Source organism: Heptranchias perlo, chromosome 5 (genome assembly GCF_035084215.1).
Source record: "Heptranchias perlo isolate sHepPer1 chromosome 5, sHepPer1.hap1, whole genome shotgun sequence".
Classification (NCBI taxonomy): Eukaryota; Metazoa; Chordata; class Chondrichthyes; order Hexanchiformes; family Hexanchidae; genus Heptranchias; species Heptranchias perlo.
In genome coordinates, this window is record NC_090329.1 from 34616468 (window position 1) to 34628801 (window position 12334).

At 57.2% G+C, this 12334-nt stretch overlaps 1 protein-coding gene across 1 annotated transcript in view; it reads left to right on the forward strand.

Annotated features, from left to right (window-relative positions):
* Nucleotides 1–1716: 1716 nt before the first annotated feature.
* The window catches only part of allc (allantoicase), a 71220-nt gene continuing 60602 nt past the window's right edge, over nucleotides 1717–12334 (forward strand). Inside the window, exon 1 of the mRNA XM_067984229.1 lies at nucleotides 1717–1785. The gene's annotated coding sequence lies outside the window, so the exon portion shown is untranslated. The remainder of the gene's footprint in view (nucleotides 1786–12334) is intronic.

Here is a 12334-nt window from a genome sequence, read left to right on the forward strand (position 1 = left end):
AGAGAGAGGACCATTATAAAAGCGTTAAGTGTTTATCTACTAATATCATCAACAATCATTTCTAGCCGATGTTATCTCATTTCAGATGCCAGACCCCTCCCCCCAGCAGAATGATGGGCAACTTTGGTTTAGTTCTCAAAAAGATATTTAATCTGAATGCTGTGAGGAATGACGTTGGGTTTTGACTAAGATAAATTGATGGGTCAGTGTGGCTTTACCCTGCCACTAACACCATTGACTCTGACTTTCCCAAAGTAGAATATATTGTCGATATTTAAAATGATTCCATGCAAGTTCTGTATTTTACCTCAGAAATAATTCTGATTTCATTCTAATCGTTTGAAGATGCTAATTAAACATTAATGGTTGCAAACTATTTTTTCCCCTGATGTTCGGTGGGGAAAGTTTCCAATGCTTGTTGTTTCTCGTTTTCTTGAATACATTCCATTGCAGTTGGCTTCAAAGATATTTAAGTTGAAGCTTCTCAGTGTTGTCAGTGTACCATGCGGTACAGTACTGAACCTTACAGGTGGACGGCTTCAATTACCAGTCTGTGGTGAGTAGCTGTCTAATTTTTCTCCCCTTTCCTTTTTCTCACTGGGATACAGTCCCATAGCTTCCCCCTCACCCCACCATCTTGCTCTGCTACTTCCCTGCCACTTCTGAATGCAGGGACTTTATGATTGGGCGTGGGTTCACAGTGCCCTCTGGTATCTCACGCCGTCTGTTCATTCTTCACGTGTGTGTTTAGTGATCGGTGGCAGCTGTTTCAACCAATGAGGAATCCCAGCCAAACACTTTCACATCCCCTCGAGCCCATTTTTCCAGCAGGAGTCACTGGACAATAATCCCTTCCCTAATCCAATCCACCGAGTCCAATTATAGCACCAGTATTATGGCCCTGGGTGAGACCAATGATTGTTAATAGCCCACCACACTCATTGTCAGTGCTCACACATTAATAATGGCTGCTTGGGGTGAGGTATGTTTGGCGACCAGCACCCGTGGCACAGCATCCTGTCACGAAGTCAACACCTTCAGGAGAGGAGGGATGGGGAGAAAACTGGCCAGAAGAAAAGACCACTGCCCAGGACCACAAAACTGTGGAACTCCTTGGTTCCCTCAATTACCGTCTCCTCCTCCAATATGCAGGGTTTTTAAACATGAGCTTGGTGACACTAATCATTATTTCCTCATTTCCCTCATGTTCTCCTTTACTTTTCCGATGGTTTCAGCCTTGGACTTTTACTGGGTTTCTCAATTAATAGAATAAAACATGTGTTTCTACTTTACTGGCCAACTATCAGTTTGCTGACACCCAGCTTGAGTTTAAATGCGGCTACTCGTGCGTATCTTCGCTCAATCAACAAGCGGTACTCCAACACGGGTGCGTTATGTGACCTGTGACGGGTATGAGGAACACCCTTGTATTAGGGCCATCAAGAGATGATTGATACTCCTCTTGAACAGGTCAAGAAATGGGGTGGCGCAAAAGGACGGAGAGGGGGGACGTGGGGAGGTACAGTCACCTGATTTCCCACCTGCACCATTTTTAATCGACTAGTATCTTATTAAAAGTTTTACTTCCTGCCTATAAAACTTTAATTCCTCTTGTCATATTTATTTTTTTGGTTAACTCCCACCCACCCCAATTATAACCCCGCCCCCCCCCCCCCCCAAGGGCTGGTGTGAATTTGGCGCTATTTGTAATGACACAACCTGGCCACTAGTTGGCACCTGGGAGCGAATCCAGCCGCCAGGGTCCGCCATCTTGGTTGCCTGCAGGTAAACTGAGGTTCTTCCTCGGTAACTTTTTATATATAAAACATGTTGCCACTTTCCAATTCCTGTTTTCTGTGGCTGTCTTGCTGCCTGGCGCCACCCCTAGTGCTCCCCCGACGGCCCATCGTCCCTTCACCCAGTGTTTTCCACACCAGCTCCCCGCCTCCTGCCCTGTCCCGCCTGCCCGTCCTTCTCTCTCTCTCTCTCCCAACTACCTGCCCGTCCTTCTCTCTCTCTCTCTCAACTACCTGCCCGTCCTTCTCTCTCTCTCCCCCCAACTACCTGCCCGTCCTTCTCTCTCTCTCCCAACTACCTGCCCGTCCTTCTCTCTCTCTCCCAACTACCTGCCCGTCCTTCTCTCCCTCCCAACTACCTGCCCGTCCTTCTCTCTCTCCCAACTACCTGCCCGTCCTTCTCTCTCTCCCCCCAACTACCTGCCCGTCCTTCTCTCTCTCCCCAACTACCTGCCCGTCCTTCTCTCTCTCCCCCCAACTACCTGCCCGTCCTTCTCTCTCTCTCTCCCAACTACCTGCCCGTCCTTCTCTCTCTCCCCCCAACTACCTGCCCGTCCTTCTCTCTCTCTCCCAACTACCTGCCCGTCCTTCTCTCTCTCCCCAACTACCTGCCCGTCCTTCTCTCTCTCTCCCAACTACCTGCCTGTCCTTCTCTCTCTCCCCCCAACTACCTGCCCGTCCTTCTCTCTCTCTCTCTCAACTACCTGCCCGTCCTTCTCTCTCTCTCCCAACTACCTGCCCGTCCTTCTCTCTCTCCCTCCCAACTACCTGCCCGTCCTTCTCTCTCCCTCCCAACTACCTGCCCGTCCTTCTCTCTCTCTCAACTACCTGCCCGTCCTTCTCTCTCTCTCTCCCAACTACCTGCCCGTCCTTCTCTCTCTCTCTCCCAACTACCTGCCCGTCCTTCTCTCTCTCTCTCTCAACTACCTGCCCGTCCTTCTCTCTCTCCCCCCAACTACCTGCCCGTCCTTCTCTCTCTCCCCCCAACTACCTGCCCGTCCTTCTCTCTCTCTCTCTCAACTACCTGCCCGTCCTTCTCTCTCTCTCCCAACTACCTGCCCGTCCTTCTCTCTCTCTCCCCCCAACTACCTGCCCGTCCTTCTCTCTCTCCCCCCAACTACCTGCCCGTCCTTCTCTCTCTCTCCCCCCAACTACCTGCCCGTCCTTCTCTCTCTCCCCCCAACTACCTGCCCGTCCTTCTCTCTCTCCCTCCCAACTACCTGCCCGTCCTTCTCTCTCCCTCCCAACTACCTGCCCGTCCTTCTCTCTCTCTCCCCCAACTACCTGCCCGTCCTTCTCTCTCTCCCAACTACCTGCCCGTCCTTCTCTCTCTCCCAACTACCTGCCCGTCCTTCTCTCTCTCCCTCCCAACTACCTGCCCGTCCTTCTCTCTCCCCCCAACTACCTGCCCGTCCTTCTCTCTCTCCCTCCCAACTACCTGCCCGTCCTTCTCTCTCCCTCCCAACTACCTGCCCGTCCTTCTCTCTCCCCCCAACTACCTGCCCGTCCTTCTCTCTCTCCCTCCCAACTACCTGCCCGTCCTTCTCTCTCCCTCCCAACTACCTGCCCGTCCTTCTCTCTCCCTCCCAACTACCTGCCCGTCCTTCTCTCTCTCCCTCCCAACTACCTGCCCGTCCTTCTCTCTCCCTCCCAACTACCTGCCCGTCCTTCTCTCTCTCTCTCAACTACCTGCCCGTCCTTCTCTCTCTCTCTCCCAACTACCTGCCCGTCCTTCTCTCTCTCTCTCCCAACTACCTGCCCGTCCTTCTCTCTCTCTCTCAACTACCTGCCCGTCCTTCTCTCTCTCTCTCTCAACTACCTGCCCGTCCTTCTCTCTCTCCCAACTACCTGCCCGTCCTTCTCTCTCCCCCCAACTACCTGCCTGTCCTTCTCTCTCTCTCCCAACTACCTGCCCGTCCTTCTCTCTCTCTCTCTCCCCCCAACTACCTGCCCGTCCTTCTCTCTCTCTCCCTCCCAACTACCTGCCCGTCCTTCTCTCTCTCTCCCTCTCCCAACTACCTGCCCGTCCTTCTCTCTCTCTCCCTCCCAACTACCTGCCCGTCCTTCTCTCTCTCTCCCTCCCAACTACCTGCCCGTCCTTCTCTCTCTCCCCAACTACCTGCCCGTCCTTCTCTCTCTCCCCAACTACCTGCCCGTCCTTCTCTCCCCCCCCAACGACCTGCCCGTCCTTCTCTCTCCCTCCCAACTACCTGCCCGTCCTTCTCTCTCCCTCCCAACTACCTGCCCGTCCTTCTCTCTCCCTCCCAACTACCTGCCCGTCCTTCTCTCTCTCTCTCCCAACTACCTGCCCGTCCTTCTCTCTCTCTCTCCAACTACCTGCCCGTCCTTCTCTCTCTCCCCCCAACTACCTGCCCGTCCTTCTCTCTCCCCCCAACTACCTGCCCGTCCTTCTCTCTCCCCCCAACTACCTGCCCGTCCTTCTCTCTCTCCCCCAACTACCTGCCGGTCCTTCTCTCTCTCCCCCCAACTACCTGCCCGTCCTTCTCTCTCTCCCCCCAACTACCTGCCCGTCCTTCTCTCTCTCCCAACTACCTGCCCGTCCTTCTCTCTCTCCCAACTACCTGCCCGTCCTTCTCTCTCTCCCTCCCAACTACCTGCCCGTCCTTCTCTCTCTCCCCCCAACTACCTGCCCGTCCTTCTCTCTCTCCCTCCCAACTACCTGCCCGTCCTTCTCTCTCTCCCTCCCAACTACCTGCCCGTCCTTCTCTCTCTCCCCCCAACTACCTGCCCGTCCTTCTCTCTCCCAACTACCTGCCCGTCCTTCTCTCTCTCTCCCAACTACCTGCCCGTCCTTCTCTCTCTCCCTCCCAACTACCTGCCCGTCCTTCTCTCTCTCCCGCCCAACTACCTGCCCGTCCTCTCTCTCCCAACTACCTGCCCGTCCTTCTCTCTCTCCCCCCAACTACCTGCCCGTCCTTCTCTCTCTCTCCCCCCAACTACCTGCCCGTCCTTCTCTCTCTCTCTCCCAACTACCTGCCCGTCCTTCTCTCTCTCTCCCAACTACCTGCCCGTCCTTCTCTCTCTCTCCCAACTACCTGCCCGTCCTTCTCTCTCTCCCAACTACCTGCCCGTCCTTCTCTCTCTCTCCCAACTACCTGCCCGTCCTTCTCTCTCTCTCCCAACTACCTGCCCGTCCTTCTCTCTCTCTCCCAACTACCTGCCCGTCCTTCTCTCTCTCTCCCAACTACCTGCCCGTCCTTCTCTCTCTCTCCCAACTACCTGCCCGTCCTTCTCTCTCTCTCCCCCCAACTACCTGCCCGTCCTTCTCTCTCTCTCCCCCCAACTACCTGCCCGTCCTCTCTCTCCCCCCAACTACCTGCCCGTCCTTCTCTATCTCTCTCCCAACTACCTGCCCGTCCTTCTCTATCTCTCTCCCAACTACCTGCCCGTCCTTCTCTCTCTCTCCCAACTACCTGCCCGTCCTTCTCTCTCTCTCCCCAACTACCTGCCCGTCCTTCTCTCTCCCTCCCAACTACCTGCCCGTCCTTCTCTCTCCCTCCCAACGACCTGCCCGTCCTTCTCTCTCTCTCTCCCAACTACCTGCCCGTCCTTCTCTCTCCCTCCCAACTACCTGCCCGTCCTTCTCTCTCTCTCCCCCCAACTACCTGCCCGTCCTTCTCTCTCTCTCTCCCAACTACCTGCCCGTCCTTCTCTCTCTCCCAACTACCTGCCCGTCCTTCTCTCTCTCCCTCCCAACTACCTGCCCGTCCTTCTCTCTCTCTCCCAACTACCTGCCCGTCCTTCTCTCTCTCTCTCCCAACTACCTGCCCGTCCTTCTCTCTCTCCCAACTACCTGCCTGTCCTTCTCTCTCTCTCTCCCAACTACCTGCCTGTCCTTCTCTCTCTCCCTCCCAACTACCTGCCCGTCCTTCTCTCTCTCCCTCCCAACTACCTGCCCGTCCTCTCTCTCTCCCCCCAACTACCTGCCCGTCCTTCTCTCTCTCTCTCCCAACTACCTGCCCGTCCTTCTCTCTCTCTCTCCCAACTACCTGCCTGTCCTCTCTCTCTCTCCCAACTACCTGCCTGTCCTTCTCTCTCTCTCTCCCAACTACCTGCCTGTCCTTCTCTCTCTCTCTCCCAACTACCTGCCCGTCCTTCTCTCTCCCTCCCAACTACCTGCCCGTCCTTCTCTCTCCCTCCCAACTACCTGCCCGTCCTTCTCTCTCCCTCCCAACTACCTGCCTGTCCTTCTCTCTCCCTCCCAACTACCTGCCCGTCCTTCTCTCTCTCTCTCCCAACTACCTGCCCGTCCTTCTCTCTCCCTCCCAACTACCTGCCCGTCCTTCTCTCTCTCTCCCCCAACTACCTGCCCGTCCTTCTCTCTCTCTCTCCCAACTACCTGCCCGTCCTTCTCTCTCTCCCAACTACCTGCCCGTCCTTCTCTCTCTCCCTCCCAACTACCTGCCCGTCCTTCTCTCTCTCCCTCCCAACTACCTGCCCGTCCTTCTCTCTCTCCCAACTACCTGCCCGTCCTTCTCTCTCTCTCTCCCAACTACCTGCCCGTCCTTCTCTCTCTCCCAACTACCTGCCCGTCCTTCTCTCTCTCCCTCCCAACTACCTGCCCGTCCTTCTCTCTCTCCCCCCAACTACCTGCCCGTCCTTCTCTCTCTCCCTCCCAACTACCTGCCCGTCCTTCTCTCTCTCCCCCCAACTACCTGCCCGTCCTTCTCTCTCCCAACTACCTGCCCGTCCTTCTCTCTCTCTCCCAACTACCTGCCCGTCCTTCTCTCTCTCCCTCCCAACTACCTGCCCGTCCTTCTCTCTCTCCCGCCCAACTACCTGCCCGTCCTCTCTCTCCCAACTACCTGCCCGTCCTTCCCTCTCTCTCCCAACTACCTGCCCGTCCTTCTCTCTCTCCCCCCAACTACCTGCCCGTCCTTCTCTCTCTCTCCCCCCAACTACCTGCCCGTCCTTCTCTCTCTCTCTCCCAACTACCTGCCCGTCCTTCTCTCTCTCTCCCAACTACCTGCCCGTCCTTCTCTCTCTCTCCCAACTACCTGCCCGTCCTTCTCTCTCTCTCCCAACTACCTGCCCGTCCTTCTCTCTCTCTCCCAACTACCTGCCCGTCCTTCTCTCTCTCTCCCAACTACCTGCCCGTCCTTCTCTCTCTCTCCCAACTACCTGCCCGTCCTTCTCTCTCTCTCCCAACTACCTGCCCGTCCTTCTCTCTCTCTCCCAACTACCTGCCCGTCCTTCTCTCTCTCTCCCCCCAACTACCTGCCCGTCCTTCTCTCTCTCTCCCCCCAACTACCTGCCCGTCCTCTCTCTCCCCCCAACTACCTGCCCGTCCTTCTCTATCTCTCTCCCAACTACCTGCCCGTCCTTCTCTATCTCTCTCCCAACTACCTGCCCGTCCTTCTCTCTCTCTCCCAACTACCTGCCCGTCCTTCTCTCTCTCTCCCCAACTACCTGCCCGTCCTTCTCTCTCCCTCCCAACTACCTGCCCGTCCTTCTCTCTCCCTCCCAACGACCTGCCCGTCCTTCTCTCTCTCTCTCCCAACTACCTGCCCGTCCTTCTCTGTCCCTCCCAACTACCTGCCCGTCCTTCTCTCTCTCTCCCCCCAACTACCTGCCCGTCCTTCTCTCTCTCTCTCCCAACTACCTGCCCGTCCTTCTCTCTCTCCCAACTACCTGCCCGTCCTTCTCTCTCTCCCTCCCAACTACCTGCCCGTCCTTCTCTCTCTCCCTCCCAACTACCTGCCCGTCCTTCTCTCTCTCTCCCAACTACCTGCCCGTCCTTCTCTCTCTCTCTCCCAACTACCTGCCCGTCCTTCTCTCTCTCTCCCAACTACCTGCCTGTCCTTCTCTCTCTCTCTCCCAACTACCTGCCTGTCCTTCTCTCTCTCCCTCCCAACTACCTGCCCGTCCTTCTCTCTCTCCCTCCCAACTACCTGCCCGTCCTCTCTCTCTCCCCCCAACTACCTGCCCGTCCTTCTCTCTCTCTCTCCCAACTACCTGCCCGTCCTTCTCTCTCTCTCTCCCAACTACCTGCCTGTCCTCTCTCTCTCTCCCAACTACCTGCCTGTCCTTCTCTCTCTCTCTCCCAACTACCTGCCTGTCCTTCTCTCTCTCTCTCCCAACTACCTGCCCGTCCTTCTCTCTCCCTCCCAACTACCTGCCCGTCCTTCTCTCTCCCTCCCAACTACCTGCCCGTCCTTCTCTCTCCCTCCCAACTACCTGCCCGTCCTTCTCTCTCCCTCCCAACTACCTGCCTGTCCTTCTCTCTCCCTCCCAACTACCTGCCCGTCCTTCTCTCTCTCTCTCCCAACTACCTGCCCGTCCTTCTCTCTCCCTCCCAACTACCTGCCCGTCCTTCTCTCTCTCTCCCCCCAACTACCTGCCCGTCCTTCTCTCTCTCTCTCCCAACTACCTGCCCGTCCTTCTCTCTCTCCCAACTACCTGCCCGTCCTTCTCTCTCTCCCTCCCAACTACCTGCCCGTCCTTCTCTCTCTCTCCCAACTACCTGCCCGTCCTTCTCTCTCTCTCTCCCAACTACCTGCCCGTCCTTCTCTCTCTCCCAACTACCTGCCCGTCCTTCTCTATCTCTCTCCCAACTACCTGCCCGTCCTTCTCTCTCTCTCCCAACTACCTGCCCGTCCTTCTCTCTCTCTCCCCAACTACCTGCCCGTCCTTCTCTCTCCCTCCCAACTACCTGCCCGTCCTTCTCTCTCCCTCCCAACTACCTGCCCGTCCTTCTCTCTCTCTCTCCCAACTACCTGCCCGTCCTTCTCTCTCCCTCCCAACTACCTGCCCGTCCTTCTCTCTCCCTCCCAACTACCTGCCCGTCCTTCTCTCTCTCTCCCCCCAACTACCTGCCCGTCCTTCTCTCTCTCTCTCCCAACTACCTGCCCGTCCTTCTCTCTCTCCCAACTACGTGCCCGTCCTTCTCTCTCTCCCTCCCAACTACCTGCCCGTCCTTCTCTCTCTCTCCCAACTACCTGCCCGTCCTTCTCTCTCTCTGTCCCAACTACCTGCCCGTCCTTCTCTCTCTCCCTCCCAACTACCAGCCCGTCCTTCTCTCTCTCTCCCAACTACCTGCCCGTCCTTCTCTCTCTCTCGCAACTACCTGCCCGTCCTTCTCTCTCTCTCCCAACTACCTGCCTGTCCTTCTCTCTCTCTCTCCCAACTACCTGCCTGTCCTTCTCTCTCTCCCTCCCAACTACCTGCCCGTCCTTCTCTCTCTCCCTCCCAACTACCTGCCCGTCCTTCTCTCTCTCTCCCCCCAACTACCTGCCCGTCCTTCTCTCTCTCTCTCCCAACTACCTGCCCGTCCTTCTCTCTCTCTCTCCCAACTACCTGCCTGTCCTTCTCTCTCTCTCTCCCAACTACCTGCCTGTCCTTCTCTCTCTCTCTCCCAACTACCTGCCTGTCCTTCTCTCTCTCTCTCCCAACTACCTGCCCGTCCTTCTCTATCTCTCTCCCAACTACCTGCCTGTCCTTCTCTCTCTCTCTCCCAACTACCTGCCCGTCCTTCTCTCTCTCTCCCAACTACCTGCCCGTCCTTCTCTCTCTCTCTCCCAACTACCTGCCTGTCCTTCTCTCTCTCTCTCCCAACTACCTGCCCGTCCTTCTCTCTCTCTCTCCCAACTACCTGCCCGTCCTTCTCTCTCTCTCTCCCAACTACCTGCCCGTCCTTCTCTCTCTCTCTCCCAACTACCTGCCCGTCCTTCTCTCTCTCCCAACTACCTGCCCGTCCTTCTCTCTCCCAACTACCTGCCCGTCCTTCTCTCTCCCAACTACCTGCCCGTCCTTCTCTCTCTCCCAACTACCTGCCCGTCCTTCTCTCTCTCTCCCAACTACCTGCCCGTCCTTCTCTCTCTCTCCCAACTACCTGCCCGTCCTTCTCTCTCTCCCCCCAACTACCTGCCCGTCCTTCTCTCTCTCTCCCAACTACCTGCCCGTCCTTCTCTCTCTCCCAACTACCTGCCCGTCCTTCTCTCTCTCCCAACTACCTGCCTGTCCTTCTCTCTCTCCCTCCCAACTACCTGCCCGTCCTTCTCTCTCTCCCTCCCAACTACCTGCCTGTCCTTCTCTCTCTCCCAACTACCTGCCTGTCCTTCTCTCTCTCCCTCCCAACTACCTGCCTGTCCTTCTCTCTCTCCCTCCCAACTACCTGCCTGTCCTTCTCTCTCTCCCTGCCAACTACCTGCCCGTCCTTCTCTCTCTCCCTCCCAACTACCTGCCCGTCCTTCTCTCTCTCTCTCCCAACTACCTGCCCGTCCTTCTCTCTCTCCCAACTACCTGCCCGTCCTTCTCTCTCTCCCTCCCAACTACCTGCCCGTCCTTCTCTCTCTCCCAACTACCTGCCCGTCCTTCTCTCTCTCTCTCTCCCAACTACCTGCCCGTCCTTCTCTCTCTCCCAACTACCTGCCCGTCCTTCTCTCTCTCCCTCCCAACTACCTGCCCGTCCTTCTCTCTCTCTCTCCCAACTACCTGCCCGTCCTTCTCTCTCTCCCTCCCAACTACCTGCCCGTCCTTCTCTCTCTCCCTCCCAACTACCTGCCTGTCCTTCTCTCTCTCCCTCCCAACTACCTGCCCGTCCTTCTCTCTCTCCCTCCCAACTACCTGCCCGTCCTTCTCTCTCTCTCTCCCAACTACCTGCCCGTCCTTCTCTCTCTCCCAACTACCTGCCCGTCCTTCTCTCTCTCCCTCCCAACTACCTGCCCGTCCTTCTCTCTCTCTCTCCCAACTACCTGCCCGTCCTTCTCTCTCTCTCTCCCAACTACCTGCCCGTCCTTCTCTCTCTCTCTCCCAACTACCTGCCCGTCCTTCTCTCTCTCCCAACTACCTGCCCGTCCTTCTCTCTCCCTCCCAACTACCTGCCCGTCCTTCTCTCTCTCCCCCCAACTACCTGCCCGTCCTTCTCTCTCCCTCCCAACTACCTGCCCGTCCTTCTCTCTCTCCCCCCAACTACCTGCCCGTCCTTCTCTCTCTCCCCCCAACTACCTGCCCGTCCTTCTCTCTCTCCCTCCCAACTACCTGCCCGTCCTTCTCTCTCTCCCTCCCAACTACCTGCCCGTCCTTCTCTCTCCCTCCCAACTACCTGCCCGTCCTTCTCTCTCTCCCCCCCAACTACCTGCCCGTCCTTCTCTCTCTCCCAACTACCTGCCCGTCCTTCTCTCTCTCCTCCCAACTACCTGCCCGTCCTTCTCTCTCTCTCTCTCTCTCCCTCCCAACTACCTGCCCGTCCTTCTCTCTCTCTCTCCCAACTACCTGCCCGTCCTTCTCTCTCTCTCTCTCCCTCCCAACTACCTGCCTGTCCTTCTCTCTCTCCCTCCCAACTACCTGCCTGTCCTTCTCTCTCTCTCTCCCAACTACCTGCCCGTCCTTCTCTCTCTCCCAACTACGTGCCCGTCCTTCTCTCTCTCCCTCCCAACGACCTGCCCGTCCTTCTCTCTCTCTCCCAACTACCTGCCCGTCCTTCTCTCTCTCTGTCCCAACTACCTGCCCGTCCTTCTCTCTCTCCCTCCCAACTACCAGCCCGTCCTTCTCTCTCTCTCCCAACTACCTGCCCGTCCTTCTCTCTCTCTCGCAACTACCTGCCCGTCCTTCTCTCTCTCTCCCAACTACCTGCCTGTCCTTCTCTCTCTCTCTCCCAACTACCTGCCTGTCCTTCTCTCTCTCCCTCCCAACTACCTGCCCGTCCTTCTCTCTCTCCCTCCCAACTACCTGCCCGTCCTTCTCTCTCTCTCCCCCCAACTACCTGCCCGTCCTTCTCTCTCTCTCTCCCAACTACCTGCCCGTCCTTCTCTCTCTCTCTCCCAACTACCTGCCTGTCCTTCTCTCTCCCTCCCAACTACCTGCCCGTCCTTCTCTCTCTCTCCCCCAACTACCTGCCCGTCCTTCTCTCTCTCCCAACTACCTGCCCGTCCTTCTCTCTCTCCCAACTACCTGCCCGTCCTTCTCTCTCTCCCTCCCAACTACCTGCCCGTCCTTCTCTCTCCCCCCAACTACCTGCCCGTCCTTCTCTCTCTCCCTCCCAACTACCTGCCCGTCCTTCTCTCTCCCTCCCAACTACCTGCCCGTCCTTCTCTCTCCCCCCAACTACCTGCCCGTCCTTCTCTCTCTCCCTCCCAACTACCTGCCCGTCCTTCTCTCTCCCTCCCAACTACCTGCCCGTCCTTCTCTCTCCCTCCCAACTACCTGCCCGTCCTTCTCTCTCTCCCTCCCAACTACCTGCCCGTCCTTCTCTCTCCCTCCCAACTACCTGCCCGTCCTTCTCTCTCTCTCTCAACTACCTGCCCGTCCTTCTCTCTCTCTCTCCCAACTACCTGCCCGTCCTTCTCTCTCTCTCTCCCAACTACCTGCCCGTCCTTCTCTCTCTCTCTCAACTACCTGCCCGTCCTTCTCTCTCTCTCTCAACTACCTGCCCGTCCTTCTCTCTCTCCCAACTACCTGCCCGTCCTTCTCTCTCCCCCCAACTACCTGCCTGTCCTTCTCTCTCTCTCCCAACTACCTGCCCGTCCTTCTCTCTCTCTCTCTCCCCCCAACTACCTGCCCGTCCTTCTCTCTCTCTC